Source organism: Electrophorus electricus, chromosome 21, assembly GCF_041902795.1.
Source record: "Electrophorus electricus isolate QZ-2024a chromosome 21, ASM4190279v1, whole genome shotgun sequence".
Taxonomy (NCBI): Eukaryota; Metazoa; Chordata; class Actinopteri; order Gymnotiformes; family Gymnotidae; genus Electrophorus; species Electrophorus electricus.
This window is the reverse complement of record NC_137517.1, coordinates 18,554,528-18,568,099: the sequence shown is the minus strand read 5'-3', so window position 1 is coordinate 18,568,099 and position 13,572 is coordinate 18,554,528.

The following is a 13,572-nucleotide window of genomic DNA, read 5'->3' as shown; positions in this document are numbered from 1 at the left end:
AGGCAGCGCTGATCCACTTCTCTCCCCTGGAGCAGTTTGTCCTGCTCCAGGACACAAGGGTAGCAGTCAGAGGAAGAGCACTAGAGAATTCCTCAGGGTGTCAGACAGGGACAGACACACGTGTTCTAGTATCAAGCCCTCATCACTCAGACACCACAGTAAGATGATCACACTCTAAACACTTTAACACCAGATCCATGCAAACTCAACACACAGTTTGTGGAGAGTACAAAAGAGAATGTGCAGGTGAAAGAAGAGAGAATTAAGTCTGATTCTGCACACTTTAAATGAATATTATTAAACACCACTAAGTATCAGTAACATGAAGTAGAGAGCAGGTCACTATTTATCAGCTCTAACAGTCCATAACACCCACCACCCTGCACTTCCTCCCTCTGCTACACAGCTGAAATAGAACAGAAACCACAACACTCACCTCCCTCTGATCTTATGTCTCCGTTTTATTACTGTATTTGCATGAGTGCGTGCATGTGCGTGTGTGTGTATGTGTGTGTGTGTGTGTGTGTGTGTGTGTGTGTGTGTGTGTGTGTGTGTGTGTGTGTATGTGTGTGTGTATGTGTGTGTGTTTGTGTGTGTGTACGGGTGTGTGTTTTTGTGTGTGTATGTGTGTGTGTGTGTTTGTGTTTGTGTGTGTGTGAGGTACGTAAAGATAAATGGTAGATGTTAACTGCAGGGTTGATGTTAAAGATAGTAGATAAATATTTGGACACTTGTTTGAGGCCCCATTTACTCTTGAACTCACTGTACTGCGATGCCTCTCATGACACTCATGACACTCATGACACTCATGACAGTGGTAGTACACTGATATCCTTCTATTTACCCTTCACAAAACTTAGAATACAACATATCATACAACTCTATCATACAGGTGTACAGCTCTATCATACAGACCTTAGTATTTTGATTCCCGACAGAGCTATGAGCGTTATTCTGTACAAACCGATTCGTTTTTTTATACAAATTTTTTTTTGGGTAAACAAATTTCTAAAATGTGTGTTTGTGTGTGTATGCAGGTAATGCACTATAAACACAAGCAGAGAGGAGAGGAACTCTGGGTCAGACATTTTCATTGAGTACACACTCTACCCACAAACACTTCAGTACACTCCACCACATCTCCATGCATGTAGCCAGTACTGATGTGAGGGCTACAGGACCAAAGTCCTTTAATTCTTCAGCCCCTGTTATCTTTGTTAAGGGACAAACAGATGAAACCTTCCATGACCTGGACACTGTATAGATGTGTAATAAAAGCTGAAAGTGTTGTGTCATCACTCCTCTCAGCTGATTGGCTCACACTGGAAGAAGCCAGTCCAACAGTCCCTCAGGGTCATGTGACTATCTAGACGTCATTGGACAGAGGCAGAGACCAGCTTCTCTCTCTGACAGGTGCACTGCAGGCATCTTTGGGATAATTTCACATAAGGCCCCAACATCACTACTAACATCCTACTAATGTCTACTGCTATTGCTAATGTCACTGCTAAGAAAAGAGATGTGACAGGAGACAGAACCAAAACTGTCTAAAATAAACAAAGTGTCCAAGTGTGTGAGCACCGTATTAAAGCAATATTAATGAAGACACTACCGATCTTTTTTGTACTGAATGTCTGTTTTCTGAAACAATCACATTTTCCTGAAGGTATAACTGCAAATTTTAATGAATTACATAATTACAGTTATATTTAATTAAATCCTTACAATCATTTCATGTCATTAATATGTCTAACTTACGTGTACACATTATTTGGTTGATACTAGCATTCGCATGTGTGTTGTACGGGTGAGCAAGTCCTGTTTCCCCGTGATGTAGAGCTGGTGTGTGTTTCACTCAGTGGTCTGTAGACATGTGTACAGGTCCTGTTTCCTTTAATAACAGACTGTTAATCCTAACATTTCATTAACAGTATAGTAAATGAGGACCTTTATCTACAATATAGTTAATGGGGACTGTTATAAACAGTAGAGTTAATGTGGAGTTTTATGAACAGTATAGTTAATGGGTACTTTTATTTACAATATAATTCATGGTGGACTTTTATTACAAGTATAGGTAATGGGGCCTTTTATTTACAATATAGGTAATGGGGGACTTTTGTTACGAGTGTAGTTAATGGGAACATTTATTAATGGCATAGTTAATAGGGACTTTTATTAATGGTATAGTTAATGTGGTATTTTATTATCAGTAAGATTAATGGAGACTTTTATTACCAGTAAGGTTAATGGGGACTTTTATTAACAGTATATGTTTATGGGGACTTTTATTAACAGTTAACATGTGTACAGGTCCTGGTTCCTCCTCCTCCTCCTCCTCCAGTCTCTGTTACAGTCTGAGAACCTTCAGCAAACGCAGATCCAGTGCTGATAGAAACACAAGAGAAGCTCCTTATAATGGGCTTTTATTAACAGTATAGTTAATGGGGACTTTTATTAACAGTATATGTTTATGGGGACTTTTATTTACATTATAGTTAATAGGGATTTTATTAACCATATAGTTAATTTGGACTTTTATTTATAAAATAGATAATTGGGCGACACAGTATAGTTAATGGGGGGGGTTTATTAATAGTATGGTTAATCAGGACTTGTATTAATGTTATATGTAAAGGAGACTTTTATTAACAGTATACATAATGGGGACTTTAATTAACAATATAGTTAATGGGGACTTTTATTAACAGCATATGTTTATGGGCACTTTTATTTACATTATAGTTAATGGGGGACTTTTATTAACAGTATAGTTAATCGATACTTTTATTAATAATATACTTAATGGGGACTTTTATTAACGGTTTAGTTAATGGGGACTTTTAGTTACAGTATAGTTAATTGGGACATTTTGTTAATGGTATGTTTAATTGGGACTTTTATTAACAGTACAGTTAATAAAAGTTATATGGTTAATATAAATCCCCATTACCTGTGTTGTAAATAAAAGATTTACAACATAGTTCATGGTAGTTAATGGGATTTTTATTAACCATATAGTTAATTGGGACTTTTATTTACAAAATAGATAATTGGGGGACACAGTATAGTTAATAGGGGGCTTTTATTAGTAGTAAAGATAATAGAGACTTTTATTTACAATACAGGTAATGGGGACTTTTATTAATGGTATAGGTAATGGAAGATTTTATTTGTAAATGTAATGGGGACTTTTATTAACATTATGGTTAATTGGGGCTTTTTTTATTACCAGTATAGTACTTTATCGGGACTTTTATTAATGGTATAGGTAATGGGGACTTTCTTCTTAACAGTATAGTTAATGGGGACTTTTATTAACAGTATATTTAATGGGGACTTTTCTTAATTATAGAGTTAATGGGGACTTTTATTAACAGTAATGTTAATGGGGACTTTTATTAACAGTAATGTTAACAGTAAAGCGTCTTTCTCAGCCAGTTCCATCCAGCAGGTTATGCACCAGCAATCAGCCTCACAAACACACCCAGACCCAGTGTTACTCACTACTGCCCCTCTATATCTGATGTATATTTGAATACACATTCTGAACCCAGAGCGCTGCATCTATAAATCTTTAAATGATATAATAGGGCTTAATTAGGCACTTAAATGTTAATGTTTTAATGTTTAAATTCAATGGGTCAACAGACTAGTAGGTAAAAAGAAAAAAACATCCCTCTTGTCCACTGACGCATTGTCCCGTCTCGCTTGCAATACCCTGTTCTTACCACTAGATAGAGACAGTGCGTTTTAGCGCTACACGACCCTGAAGAAAAGCACAAAATATCGTTGAACTGACGTCTTACCGCCCGGTGTTCGATTCTCTTATAATAATCGTTGTTAATGTTAAACGCGTGTGCTAAATATTCCAAGTCTTATTATTAATAATGTGGTAGATTTTAAATGTCTGACTCTGTTTCCCCTCAATTTGAGCTCAATCTTTAGATCTCTGGTATGATAAAATAAAAAAATAGTGGTCCAATATGCTGAAACACTTTAAAATCAAATATATGATCATGAACCTATATATGTTAGTTATATAGAAATCATATTCCATTATACAACAATAGCAGTGGCTTTGATAGTATTGGCTTTTATTACACTGATTACAAACAGTACAAGTGACCAATCAAAAGCTTTTAAATGAAGTCGTGTGTGCGATAGACTTTTGGTCCTATCAGTAGCAAGACAGGCGACGGTAAATAAAAGTTAATGTGTCTAGAGATCATTTTATTTCCTCATTTTTCCCACACACATATTACACGGACACATGGTGTAGTTTACTGTACAAGCAGCCGGACAGCCACATTGTTCTGATTAGAAAAACTAGAGGAAACGAAGGGTGTGTGGTTCCTGTAGGGTTCACACAGTGTAGATGCAAATACCTTCGAGGTTCTGCACGGTAACAGTTATGGTGGATTCATTTTACAGTTAGTGTGCTGGAGTACAGAAACAAACAGTGTCCATATATGGCAATGTAACTACACAGAGTGACACACACACACACACACACACACACACACACACACACACAGACACACACACACACAAGAGCTTGCTTTAGTCAGTAAAGTAAATTGTACAAGCTCAAAAACAATTAGAAGATTGGAGAAAAATTCAAATAATAATATATATGTAAAACATATACGAAAAATAACTTCACTTCAATGTGAAGGCCACACCGCACACCCCACTAAACCCCTGAAGACGATCCACAGATCAGCTGATCTACAGTACAAATGATCCACAGATCATCTGATCCACAGTACAAATGATCCACCCTTTACAACAACGGATGTTGGTGAGGTCAGAACACATATACACACATGCTTAGAACAAATCTTCTCATCATCCTCGACAAAGATAGACACATATTGATTCTCCTTCCACAGGAGCTGACACATCTGTGAGGCCAAGACGCAGTGGCCTGCAATGTCACCACGGAAACCGAACCTCACCATTCCGCCTGGCCGGGTTGGTGGCCGTGGCGACGACATCATCATCCCGCCTGGGGCATCGAGCTTGGCAATGAAGGCGTCCACCTCCAGCTTGTCCTGGGTGAGGAAGACACACACGTTCCTGTTGCTTTGGTTCAGCAGCCTGGTGTGAGCGCTGGTGTTACCCATCTGTGTGCTCGCACTGCCTGTGTGAAGCATGAAAGGACAAGAAGAACATTTATGGTGCAATAAGCAAGTTTTTACATTTATGGAATTTAGAAGACGCTCTTATCCAGAGCGACTTACAAAAGTGCTTTGTCGTTTACTCATAGAATATATCCTAGTACAGTAGATTAGAATCAGACATACCAATGAACTAAAATACAGGGATGAATGCTGATACCTAGAAGTACAAAATACATATGGTCTATCTTAAACAATGATAAGTGCTATAAACAATAAGTGCTAGAGTTTGTTAAACAACATAACCAACGCCCTACAATAAGTACTAAATTAGTCAGTCAATAAGGGAGTAGTGTCAGTTGTCCTTTAAATATTCTAAAAATAGATGGGTCTTCAGTCTGCGTTTGAAGACTGCAAGGGACTCTGCTGTCCAGACAGCAAGCGGGAGTTCATTCTACCATCTGGAAGCCAGGACAGAAAAATAGTCTCAATGTTTGTCATCCACGAGACCTGAAGCAAGGTATTTCAAGATGAGCCATACTTGAGGTTCGAAGTACTCGAGGTATGGATCGGGCTTTGACCATTGACCTCGTGTGGGCTGGTCCATTTTTGGCTTTGTAGGCAAGCGTCAAGGTTTTAAATCTGATGCGTGCAGCTACACGGAGCCAATGAAGGGAGCGCAGCAGTGGAGTAACGTGTGAACTTTGGAAGATTGAAGTCCAGTCATGCTGCTGCATTCTGGACAAGTTGTAGAGGTTTGATGGTTCTTAGAGGAAGACCAGCAAGTAGCGAGTTGCTGTAGTCTAGCGTTGAGATCACAAGAGACTGCACAAGCACCTGGGTAGCTTCCTGCGAAAGAAAGGGTCAAATCCTTCGTATGTTACAAAGGAGGAATCTGCAAGACTGGGTTAGATTAGAAACATGAGTTGAGAACGACAACTGGTTGTCCAAAGTTACGCCCAGGCTACGGGCAGCTTCGGATGGTGATACCAGGGAGTTCTCAAAGGAAACAGTGAGGTCATGGTAAGGGTTGTACCTGGGATGAACAGAAGCTCAGTTTTACTGGGGTTGAGCTTCAAGTGGTGGGCTGCCATCCATGACGCAATGTCAGTCAAGCATGCCGAGATCCGTCTGGAGACCTGCGTGTCGGAGGGTGGAAAAGAAAGAAATAATTGAATTTTATCGGCATAGCAGTGGTAGGAGAAACCATGAGAAGATATTACATCACCAAGAGAACGAGTATACAAAGAGAAGAGAAGGGGGCCCAATACTAAGCCTTGTGATACACCAGTGGAGAGTCTGCACGGTTTGGATGTGGATCCTCTCCATGTCACCTGTTAGGACTGCCCATCCAGATAGGACTGAAACCATCTCCAAGCAGAGCCAGTCACACCAATCCTGGAAAGAACAGAGAGAAGAATGTTGTGGTTCACTGTGTCAAAGGCTGCTGAAAGGTCTACAACAATCAAAACAGATGACTGTTTGGCAGCTTTAGTGGCATGAAGTTTCTCAGTCACCAATACGAGGGCCGTTTCTGTAGAATGTGCCGCTTTGTAACCAGACTGATTGGGATCATGCAGCTGGTTCTGGGTGAGAAAAAGACATTTGATTATAAACTGCTCGTTCAAGGGCTTTTGAGAGGAAAGAGAGAAGTGATACCGGTCTGTAGTTGGTAACGCTGGAGCTGTCAAGTGTGGCCTTCTTCAGGATTGGTACCACCCTGGCGGTTTTGAATGCAGTAGGCACGTATCCAGAAGATACGGAGTTGTTGATGATGACAGAGATGAAAGGAAGCAAATCTCTTGCAATTGTCTGGAACAGAGCAGAAGGAATTGTATCCAGCGGACATGTAGTCAGATTGCTGGAAGTCAGGAGTTGAAGAATTTCATCTGTGGAGAGAGGAGAAAAAGAAGTCAAGAGAGTTGGATGTTGGAGAATGCATATTGGTTGGAGGAGTGGGAACAGAGGAAAAGGACTGGTGGATTGCTGCAACCTTCTCCTCAAAGAAGGTTATAAAATCTTCCGGAGTAAAAGATGAGGAAAGAGGGGGAGGATTAAGGAGAGAAGAAAAAATAGTGAAGAGCTTGCATGGATCAGATGATGATGATTCAAATTTCTCTCTCTAGTAGGATGACTTTGCAAATGTTACTTCCAGTGAGAACTTGGAAAGGAGAGACTTGTATGAGCTAAGGTCTGAATCTACGTGAGATTTCCTCCACCAACTCTCTGCAGTCCTTAGTTCTCTCCTGTGGCAGTGAAGTGTTTCTGTTAGCCAGGGGGCAGGTGGGGAGAACTTAGTGGGTCTAGAGGAGAGAGGACACAGAAGATTCACTGATGAGGAGAGTGTAGAATGAAAGTATTTGTAACTGTATCCAAAGAGAGAGAGGATAGCGAGTCAGGGTGAGGAAGGGTGGACAAAATAGTAGAAGTAAGGGAAGAGGGAGTTATGGAGTGCAGATTGCGACGAAGGAAGATGTTAGAGAGGACTGGATGGAAAGAGAAGAAAGGGAGTAGTTGATGGTCTGCAGGTCAGGAAGTTCCGTATGAATGATACGCTCTGCTGAACACACCACCCTCTGGAGTGCTTGTCTGTCCTGCTTGGTGCTGTTCCCAAACCAGCCTGTGATGTTCTCCGTGAGGATGCTCTCAATAGTTCAGGTGTAGAAGTTCCGCAGCACCTTGGAGGGCAGTCTGAAGTCTCTTAGGCGTCTGAGGTGCTAAAGATGCTGACAAGCCTTCTTTGCCAGGGAGTTGGTATGGCGGGACCAGGACAGGTCCTGTGAAATGTGAACTCCAAGGCCGGAGGGTCGAGGTTTCTTCGGGACGGGTACGATGGTGGGTCGCTTGAACCCGGTTGGGACGATACTGAGCGTCAGGGAGAGATTGAAGATGTTGGTGAATACCGGGGCTAGCTGGTCTATGCAGGCTTTGAGGACTCTCCCGCAGATATCGTCTTCCTGGTATTCACCCTTTTGAACACTCTCCTCACGTCACTCTCCGTGATGATAACAGGGTGTTGTTCTATGGTGGGCTCTGCGCATGCGCCGTTGCCTGCGCCGATAGTACCATTAGCACTAGCGCTGTTAGCATTAGCGCTGCTAGCATTAGCGCTACTAGATGTAGCCTCCAAGCGAGTGAAGTATGTGTTCAGCTCGTTCGCCAGAGACTCATCCGCACTCATCAGTCTGGAGGGTGAGCTCCTGTAGTCCATGATCATCTGTAGTCCCTGCCACAGGGATCTAGAGCCACTCTGCTGGAATTGTGTCTCTAGTTTCCTCCTGTAGCGCCTCTTCGCCTCCCTCACCGCCCTGCGCTCTCCGTATGCCGCAGACTTGTACTCGTCCATGTTCCCGCTGATGATCCCTGCGATGTATGCAGCAGTGCGAGAGTTCAGAGGCTCGCGGATGGTTTTGTCCACCCAGGGATTCTGGTTGGGAAACTTGATGGTGGTTCTTGGAATCATGTTGTCCACCAGTTTCCCAATAAACACCACTACTGCCTCCGTAAACTCGCTGACATCATCAGTGCTGTGGCGGAACATGTCCCAGTCTGCGTCAACAATTGGTGGCCGCTCTGGATTATATTTTGGTATGAGGAAGATGGCGGCGTGGTCCGATTTACCAAACGGTGGATGAGCTAGTGCCTCATAGCTGTCTTTGTATGGGGTGTAGCAGTGGTCGAGTGTTCTATTTCCCCTGGTGGGGTAGGTTATGAGCTGATAAAAGTTGGGCGCTGCACGCTTGAGGTTAGCACTGTTGAAATCCCAAATCACGATAAGTGCAGCGTCCCGGTGTGCTAGGTAAGGGAGCTCGGTGTGCCCGAGCCCTCAGCCTGTTCCTGACGCCGGCTCGCTTCCCTCGAGGCCTTTTCCTCGCGTCGCATCCTTTGTTCTCCCTCAGGATCTCCGTCGGCCATCTTGGGTCCGGGATTAGAGATGGCTTGAGGTGAGTGCTATGTAGATTAAGAGAAATAAGAGCATCTCCGCTGTATGAGATACGTCGTGGTGTAGAGAGAAGGGCTGCGGAGAAATCAGGAGTATCGGGAAAAGCGAAAAGAGTGAAGAAGATAGCGAAAAAAGTGTGAGGTGTGGACGGAGCAGTCGTGACGGCAGCCGACCTTACCGGCACCATCTTGTATCCAAATGTTCATTCATTTATTTGGTTTATTTGGTTTCAACACATTTTAAATGATCATTTCAGATACTCACATCTACAACAGGAAGGTGTTTTATAACAGATGGAGATGTAACAGGTTGGAAGTAAAATCTCTTACAGTGAAAGTGTAGTCAGGGTTTGGGGTTATTGTCTGTTTATTGTCAGGGAGTTAGTGTAGGACTGTATTTTATTTTTGTCCTGTGACACGTGTGTGTGTGTGTGTGTTCACCATTCAATACACAAGTTTCACCTCATCTACCAGGCCAGTCCACTGATTAGTCATTCCACATACCATCCTGCTACCATTCTTATCACATTACTGTTGCGACCTCACCACCTAGACAGGGTCATAACAGGTTCACAAGGAGTGGGGAAACTGCTGTTTTCACAAATGTCCTAATTAAACAAAAGGGAAATAAATGAATCTTTCACGATAAAACAACTTTAGAGAACTTTAGAGTGCTGAAGGTTGTGAACACAAGGGGGTGTCAGTGATTTATGTTTCTGTGGGCAGTGGTGTGTGCTGTGGTATGAGCAGATTCACTCCTGCTGTTTCACAGTTCCACAGTGTCTGTTGCTTATGGACATCCTGTGCAGCATTCTCTAAGTCTTTAGAAGGTTTATGAAGAATGAACACACACTGTGTAACGTGGAGCGATAGAGAGCTGGATGCAGCCGCTGAGAAGAGCGAGATTTATTAAGGGCAAATCCAGAATCTGGGGCGTTAAGACAGTCCAAGGTCACAGCACCGATACGAACAGATCCAGGAAATATATTAAACAGAATGCAACACACGAAAATTAGGAAAATAAATCAACAGACAAACAAAGAGAAAACAGGGTACAGATACACAGACAAGGCAGAACCAAGAACACTGACTGAATAAACGTGAAACAAGAGAAGAGCTCAGACAACATCTTAGTACAAACGGCTAGACCAACAACCAGCAAGACACTGAGGAACACACTGGGTTTAAAAACACGACCTAACGAGGTAGAAACGAGGAACAGGGGAAACTAATGAAGGACAGAAAACTAAACGACGGGCTGAACTAACGAAACCAAAACAAGGAATCACATGGAGATGAAAACCAGGATGGAAATGAAAACAGAAAGCAGGTGAATGCAGTGATGGGATCATGACACTGATTCACTAATCTGCTGAATTTGTGAATCTGTTTCTGAGACTCTTGTATGGGATTAATTGTTAAATAGTCATGCAGTATTAATGGGAGAAAATAAAAGTGTTTTTGAGCCGTTCCAGGACTGTACAACTGTTGTTCTCCATCTCCCCATTTCTGCTGATAACATGAAGCTCTGAAAAAGAATCCAGTGGAGTTGTGTGTGCAGCATCTCTCTGCTACTAGGACATATTCATTTGGTAAGAGGATGGAGGTTTTTTTTATATTAGAACAATAAAAGGGATAATAAGGATATGACCCACACAATCTTATTTCTCGTCACCTTCCTTTTTGTTTATTGAGGTATTTTTATCCATTTGGTCTGTTAAAATCTTAATATACACTGCAGATGTAGTATAGTTATGTTATCGTGAGGTTTAGAAAAGGGGGAGATTTGGAAAAGAGCTGGCCATAAAATGATGGTTCCTACATGTTAATAAATCAAGTAAATGAAACCGGATGGCCTGTTTTTTTTATATAACATTTATGACGACGAGGATGTTTCATGTGTTGTTCATTTTACACAAGCTGCACCATGCGGTAGTTGTGCAGGGCTAGTGGCATTAATATGGGTTCGACTACAGAAGCCGCCCCAAATCCAGGTGCAGGAAGTATGCACAATGCACAACTCATCACCCGTACCCATGAACCTGGGTCTGTCAGATTTGTGCACTGAATTCGTGCTGTGGATGGAATCACAGGAGTTTTTCAAAATAGCCAGTGGAATAGTACATGCTCTGGATGTAGCACGAAGAGTTACATTATTGAATTGTATTGGAGCACCTGTTCAGAGGATTTTCTCTAACCTAGCAGGAGAGAAAGTAATTATGCGCAAACAGTGAACGTACTAAAGGCATATTTTACACCTCCAAAGAACGTAGTGTTGGAAAGACATAAGTTCAGACGGACAATGCAAGCGCCAGATGAGACTGTTGATGCCTGTGTAAACACGCTGAGAGTTAGCTAAATCGTGAGTTTGGAACGCTTGAATCAGACATGTTGAAGGACCAGCTTGTGGAAAAGTGTACGCCTAAAAGACTGCGTGACAGATTTTTACAAGAAGAGTGACTAACATTAGACAGGGCTCTCACAATTGCTAGAATTTCTGAGTCAGCTCAGATGGAATCAAAACTGCTGTCTGATAATGGTAAGACCAAAGATATTTATGTAAATTATACGAAAAGTGCAAGAAATTTAGGCCATCTGAAATCGAACTTGCCAGACAAAGCGTGAACTGGAGCCTACGACTCCGTAAAGGAAGAGTGTAATGGTGCTACTAAGTGTCATAGTCATAGACTTGCCACACATACAGCAACTAAATGTGCAGGGAAAAGGGCAAAATGCCTTTTTTGTAAGCAAACTGGACATTATGCATGTGTATGTCAAAAACAAACAAACAAACAAACAAACAAACAAACAAAAAAAACAAGGGAAGTACAAAGGAAATAGACCGAAAGTCAAGACAAAAACTAGCGAGAAACCAGTAAGGGCCTTGAACGAGTCATCAGCGGATTCAGAGGAATTTGTCTATTCTATAAATCCAGAGGGCAAAGAAACTATTAAAGTGAATGGACAGAAACTGAAAATGGTCCTACATACTGGAAGTGGATGAAACTTTGTATCACAAAAAGAAAAATAGTATCACAGAATGTTCGCAGGCCAGCATAAACTGAATGCAACCAAAAAGAAATTCTATGTATATGCCCAAGACAAATCCCTTTTCAGTGCAAAGGTTACTTTGAGGCACATTTATTGTGGCAAAACAATGAGTCAAAAGTTGAAATCTATGTGTAACTGCCACAGGCAGTGGCTGGAGGGAGACGGCTTTGCGAACCGTGTTTAGGAGAAGTTTACTGCGAAATTTACAAGCCGAGCTCGTCTGAAAGGAGAATCTACAGACCTTTAGAGTGTCATTCAGTTGACCATTACCATTGATAATCTGCAACGCACCCACCGTCCTGGCCATGACATTCGAATGGTGCATGAGAGAGAATTACCGATGCAGGCATTCCTGACCCATGCACACGCAGAGGAGGCAACGCACACGCAGGTGGACTGCTCTAGCTTATCAGCGGACGAACAAAGATAACGTATCTCCCTTGGTCTCTGCCTCTACTGTGGCGGCGAGGGCCATTTTTGCGTGCAGTGTCCAAGACGACCCAAAAGGAGAAAAGCCATAACTCTGACAGGATTTCCTCAACAATATTTTCTAGACATAACCAGCTTACCTTACCTTCACTAGTATCATGGGGAGGGAGTTCAGAAGCCTTTACTGCCCTCGTCATCTCTGGTGTTGCCGGAAACTTCATAGACTCATGAATAATTGATAGGTTGCATATAGCCACCATAGCCGTGGACTCACCATTGCATGCACATTCCCTAAACGGCCAGCGCATTGGGAAGGGTTTAGTTCCCCTTCAGACAGTTCCCGTGGTATTCCAGATAGGGTTGTTTCATTCTGAAACCATTCAGTTTTTTCCCATGCCCCTATCACATGACAATATCATCCTAGGCTACCCCTGGTTTGCTTTTTTTCTCCGTTTTACAAATAAAACTCGTTTGGTTTGAGGCGAATTTTGACCACTTTGGCTTTGCATAAGAGTAAACGGCCGTCCGACTCTCAGCACAGGCGCGTGCGTAACGGTTGGTGTTTGGACTGAGCGGTTTGTTGTCCAGCAGAGACAGTGTGGACTCATCTGAGAGTTGTCCAACAGAGACAGTGTGGACTCATCTGAGAGTTGTCCAGCAGAAACAGTGTGGACTCATCTGAGAGTTGTCCAGCAGAGAGAGTATGGACTCAGCTGAGAGTTGTCCAGCAGAGAGAGTATGGACTCAGCTGAGATTTGTCTTTTAATAGCAGCGCTACTTTCCTGTTCACTGGTCATGGTGGACCTGCAGGTCACTGATGCTGGTGAGAATGCAGTAACATTACTGACTAGGCTAGCTAGTTAACGCCAACGTTTGTTACGTTAAGAAGTATCAATCAATAAATTATTAACAAAAGGGTAATTTTTAATTAATGTTAAAACATTACTGTTAAAAAAACAGCAACAACAAAGACCCTTTAAAATAATGTTAGCTGGCTGTTTATTCGCCGAGCCTAGCCTAGCTAACT